General features: G+C 39.3%; 1 long non-coding RNA gene across 1 annotated transcript; it reads right to left on the bottom strand.

Moving 5' to 3' along the window:
* Positions 1–3,428: 3,428 nt before the first annotated feature.
* On the bottom strand, positions 3,429–5,755 carry LOC121805505. Its single transcript, XR_006051497.1, has 2 exons — positions 5,713–5,755; positions 3,429–3,553 (listed from the first exon to the last, which is right to left on the bottom strand). It is a non-coding gene; the product is annotated as an uncharacterized LOC121805505 (long non-coding RNA).
* Between the last annotated feature and the right edge of the window lie 532 nt (positions 5,756–6,287).

Genomic DNA, 6,287 nt, shown 5'->3' with positions numbered 1-6,287 from the left:
TTTTATAGGGTAAATGCCAAAAAACCATGAAGTTTGCTCAAATTCTGGTATTCAACAACTTTAAAAAATGGTCAATTATATCATAACTTTGACAATTTTCTCAATTGTTTCGTATCAAAAATTTCGTTCAAGCCACATTTCTGAATTTATCAACGTAATGCATACATTATGTAAAAATTAAAAACATAATTTACTACATGTAATAATAATGTTGTTTAAATAGTTGAATATATTGATAGTAAGATAATTTTCATTTGTCAAAAATATAAATAATTTCCCTTAAATTATTAACTACGAGATAATTGAGAAAATAATTAAAATTATATATAATAGGCCATTTATGATAGTAATTCTTTAAAAAAATCGTGGCAGACTAAAGTTATATAATAGACCATTTATAATAGTACTAGTAATTCTTGAAAGCCATGGCACATACCATTCGTGGCAGACTTGGAGACGCCATCATTATCAAGAAACTTATATTTATCAAAATGATCTTAAATAGATGATAAAACTGAAATTGTTCGTCCTCTGACATGATCGAATTTTGGGTTGAATTGAGATCCATGATTTAGATTAAATTCATATGTTCAAATTGAATTTATAACATTAAATAGTACTACTATTTAATGGGTACTACTATGTTGTAATCAACTATTACTATGTTGTAAATAGTACTACTATGTTGTAATCAACTTATATTTATCAAAAAACTTGGATACGAAATATTCAAATTCATTAAGAATAAAACTGAAATAAAAAATAAACTACTAATAGTTGTACTACTACAGAAAACGATTAAAAAAGAGAGAAAAAAAAACAACGTGTAATTTCAGTTAAGATGGAGTAAAAAAACAAGTGGAATACCAAAACATGAGAAAGTAATCCAGATAAAAATAGAATAAAATGCAATAAAGTAACTAAATAAGTTTTTATATAATGAGGTTTAGTTTTTATAAATAAGTTCCCGAAACTTTTCCCGCTCTCATCTCATCGCATCACTCTCACTCTCACTCTCATTCCATCAAGAATTCTTAGCATGGAGCACTTGGATAGGGCATTCTCCAACCTCAGAATAACGCCGGCAGTCGGCTTCGAAAATTTCAATTATGATTTCGGTGGTAACGCATTTCGGAGACTTGCCATTGAACGATCTACTTTCTTGAGCTCCTTGGAAGAATTGGCATCTAAGTTATCTTATCTACATATATACGATGATATTGATATTTTATCAGTCAAATTCTCGGAGTTAAGTTTGGCCTGTTACGAGACTGAGTCGGCACAATCGACGTCAGATTCAAGTTCGGATTCCGGCGGCGAGTTCAGGTTTTATCCGGCGGGACATCAAGTTTCATACAGCAGTTCTGAGGAGGCGTTTCAGTCTACATCGGATTCAGACTCCGATTCCGACTGGGAAGTCCCGGGAGAGTATATCGAGGGCAACATTCTTGCCGGGGCAGTTGCTCGTGGGGAGGGCGTTCAAGATTTCGCCGTGGAGACAGAGGCTCAAGAAATGGAATTAGACCCGGTTACTCAAGAAACGGAAGATAGGGCGGTGGCTGTTGTCGACGCCCAATTAATGGGGTAGCGGCGGCGGCCGCAGGCGTCACCGTCTCAGATACGCTGTCGTTTAACTTGTCCGTTTGACTTTTGCACTTATTTCGTTGAATTACAATGGTTCTGAATTCACTTTAGATATATTTCGATGCAAATATCTCTATCTTTTTTCAAAAATACCTATGTTCGAAATTTGAATGAATCTGTTTCTTTGTTTCTTGAGTATGGATGTGTCCTTATTTGTATATTTAATCAAGAAACTTAATGGGTCCATTATGTTCATCTAATTAAATTAAAGTTTTTAGATTTTATTAAACATGATGAATTATGCATCAGACTAATTTTGCCTGTGATATACACCCTCGGTCCTTTTAATCATCAATTGCATGATTCGCATGGGAAATTTACATATATACAACTATTTATACACGAATGTATAGATATATCCCTATATATATATATATGGGTGTGTCTATACGTGACTAGTGCAAAAGCTAATGAATATAGAGTAAAAGCTACTGTGAATGCATTAAATCAATTTTCAAAGGTTTTTATAGTATATATTAACCACCAATAATATAGTGCTACTATTTTATTTCTTCATTTTAGTTTTAAACTTAACTGCATGCATTTCCGTACGTGTATATACATAACATAGATATATGTACGTAGATATGAATTCTTCTGCTGACACATTCCCTAATGTACGTAGAAATTTTTAGCCCATTTTTATGTTTAGATATTACTTTTTCTATTTTCTATTTTCACTTTTTTTTTTGTTTCACAAGCCACTAATTATGTTATTATTAATAGTACTATTACTTAAGCCCAATTAATAAACCTGTCAATTATCATCACATGACATGTGTCATAATCTTGATCCCGGTTGCTGCAGTACTTGATTATCAAATTTGCCATGAAATACTAATATAAGACTTTATTCTCTCATCCCACAAATATAGTATACCACTCCAATTCATTTTTTAATTTTTTTTATTAATTATTTTAGAATTTAAAAATATTAACCGTATAATTTTATTGCTGCACTCTACAAACCAAGCCTTCCAAATCAAATTGTACCCAATCACACTTAGATCCCATTAACTAACACTTAAAATATATAGCTCAATTTACATACTCATGCATCGGAGTATTGATTTCATATAAGTTTAATTTCTTGATACATGACTTCTAATTTTAAAATGACTACAAATAATCAACTTGTGAATGGCATGATTAATATGGGGATATTACATATATACAATTATTTATAGTAGAAATAAAATTTATAGCGTGTGTACATTACATGAGTATGAGCACGACACTATCCATTTTGAAGCACTCTCATATTCCCCATTTTCAGAACTCTCATTTTCCCCATTTTCAGAACTCTCATTTTCCCCATTTTCAGCATCTCTCATTTTCCCTATTTCAGCATCTCTCAGTGTATATGTATAACCATTAATTTCTGGATTGCTAGATGACATTACAATCCTAAAATGTATTATATATAGTCACTACAAGAAAGGAGGTGATTTGCTAGAACCATTGCGCTCACAAAAAGGTAATAAAGTGCTCGATCGTTTAAGTATAACCATTAATTGTGCTAGCTATAGCGCTTGTAGCAAATTTGCGAGCAAAAGTTATTTTGCTAGCACCTTTTTTGCTCGCTAATAGGAGAAGTTGACCAAGCTATATATGTGCACGCAAGTTTGCTAGCAACTCTATTGTGCTCGCAAGTTTCTAATTGTGCTAGCAAGTTTTCGACCATTTGTAATTAGTGTATTGATCAGCAATTCTAATATTATTTTTTTAATTTATTATTTGGACAATTTATTAAATAAGATCATAATGACAATATAAAAAGTAACAAAACTAAAAAATTATATAAAATTAATAATATTGTTTTACACTTTTAGTTTATAAAGACTTGAGCTATTTTTGACTTATCATTTCGTCAACCTATTCACTGAATAGGTTCATCAACCGTTCCAACCTCCTATGTTTTTTTTTTCGTCAACCAACTCGCATTTTGCTCTCTATTTCAGCACATGCTGCTGCATTTTGCCTCGTGTGGCGTGGCAAGTCGGATACGGACGTCCCGTGAGGACGTCGGATGTCCTCGGACGTGCGGGCGACGGGCGGGCGGACGTCCGCCATTGTGACGTGGGTCGGACGTCCGGTATTTAATTTAATTTTTTAAAAAAAAAACTCTATATATACGCCTCGTTGAACTTCATTCCATTCGCACCACTTGTGTTAACAAGTTTCTCTCTTCTTTTACTACAAATTTCATTTCTACTTAATGGAGAACGACAGGAACTCCCCCGCCACGAGCGAGTCGCAGACTCCGACGTTTCCCGCCGAACTGGAGGGAAACGTTAGCGGAAATGCGACAACGGTTCTGGCAATGTCGGGGCTGCAGTCCCAAATGGGGATGGGGATGGGGATCGGTGGAATGGGTGGGATGATGTCCCCTTACTGCAATATGTACAATTGGATGGGTGGGATGGGTGGTATGGGTGGTATGATGCCCAGGGCAGAGGGGATGGGGGGCATGACCCCAAATATGATGGGAATTGGGATGGGGATGGGGGGCATGACCCCAAATATGATGGGGATGGGTGGGATGATGCCGACCATGCCTGGGGGAGCGGGTGGCAGGGGCCCTGAACCACTAGCGGACGATGTCTATCGGCCGGTTATCGATATGCTGTCTACTGATACCCCCTCCAGTTTTGTTCCGGAGACTCAGTTCACCGGCGTGGAAACTTTCTCTTTTGAGGAGTTGGGGCTATCTCCAGTCAGGGAGACTCCCGATGATTTGGGGACAGCGGCAAGGGGCGGGGGCAAGGGCAAGGGGAAAGCCACGGGCTCTTCCTCTCGAACGGTGGCTGAGGAGGAGGATAATGAGGAGACGGGAAAGAGGACGGTCTGGAGTGTGTGGGAAAACGTCGCGCTTGCGAAGACTTGGGTTTCAATAGTCGAGGATCCCTATGTCGGTGCTAACCAGCATATTGACAGACTGTGGCATCGCATCGCTGAAGCCTACCTCACCCACAAACAGCTGGGGCGAAGCGTCGCGTTCCCGAACAATGCCGGAAACAGTGGGAGCGGTTGTGGCCTAAGCTTAGTCGATTTGCCGGCCTCTACCAAAACAATCTCCGCCAGGCAACCAGCGGTATGTCCGAGGAGGATGTGAGGAACCGTGCCTTTGCTCAGTACCCCGACAGAGCCTTGAAATTCAAAGATTTCGACCAGTGGGAGGCCTATCTCGTGGTGAAGAATTCCCAAAAGTTTTGTGGGGGTGTCGAAGCGGGCTGGCCGAAGCAGACGAGGATCAACGCTTCCGGTGAATACAGCAGCAGTGCTGGTTTGCACGAGCTCTCAGAAGCCGAGGAAGTGTCCCCGCTACCTCAATCAGACTCCCGCCGGCGTCGTCGCCCGATTGGGCAAAAGGCTGCGCATCGAAAGGCTAGGGGAAGCAGCAGTGGTAGCGGGTCGTTCGAGGTCCAATCGGAGGCCCCTGCTCCCCCAGAAGAGTACGACCGTCTCGCCCGCGCGCAGATAACGACTAGTTTGGTCCGGACCATGCATAGGTGGCATAACACGATAGATCCTGTGTACAAAAGGATGTTGAAGGATGTCATCGATGGATGTCGGCGCGATTTAGGGATGCCACCCATTGGAGATGATGGCGCCGAGATTAGCGGCGGGGACGACGGGGGCGGCACGGGCAACGAGGACAGTGCGGAGTGAGCCGAGTCTAAATTTTCCCGTATTATGTAATTTTTATTATGTAATTTTGTACTTTTTTATTATGTAATTTTTTTTAATGAAGCATTCGCAATTTTCCCGTATTCCGTGTCAAAATTATAATTCCGTTATGTTTATAAATAATTGTGATTTTTTTTTATTGCGGGAAGTCCTAGTGGGAAGGGCGATGGGAAGGGCGGATTGTGAAGGGGATGTCCTAGTGACGTGGCAGTGGGATGGGAAGTCCTAGTGACGTGGCAGGAGGTGTTTTTGGGAAGTCCTAGTGGATGTCCGAATGGGACATCCGTGCATTGGAGATGCTCTTATAAAGACTTGAACTATTTTTGACTCATCATTTCGTCAACCTATTCACTGAATAGGTTCATCAACCGTTCCAACCTCCTATGTTTTTTTTCTCTAAATCTGGGCGCAACTCGCATTTTGCTCTCTATTTGCTGCATTTTGCCTCTCCAACTCCGCACGCGACACCTCAGTTTGCTTCTCCAACTGCTCGCGCACCGACTTGCTCTCGCAGCATTTTTATTAAAGATTGAAGCAGTAGATTTTACCTTTGTCTCCCAGCAACCTGCGATCCAAATTTACATGCATTTCATTAAAACGGTATGCAAAGCTAAATGATTGACTACTATAAAAATACTAGCAACGAAAAAATACAACTGTTTTGCAATTTCGAATTTATGTTCACTTCATCTCCTCCCAAGTGAACGAATTAGTACATGAAGATCTTACTGAAATCTGGGAAACAGAATATCAGCACATTGTTAGCTGATCATAGTTTCCGGGATGAGAAATGAGAGGACCACGTTTTATAAACAGAAATGAGAGAATCTCATTCATAGTACCATCCTTCTTTTCTTTACTTCTTATTCTCCGACTCTATATCTCCTGTATGTAGACCTAGTTCAAATACCATTTAGATAATTAAGTGAGAATCCTATATTTTCTTCTACTAC

The sequence above is a fragment of the Salvia splendens genome, chromosome 1 (assembly GCF_004379255.2).
Source record: "Salvia splendens isolate huo1 chromosome 1, SspV2, whole genome shotgun sequence".
Lineage (NCBI taxonomy): Eukaryota > Viridiplantae > Streptophyta > Magnoliopsida > Lamiales > Lamiaceae > Salvia > Salvia splendens.
This window is presented reverse-complemented; position numbering and strand designations above follow the sequence as displayed.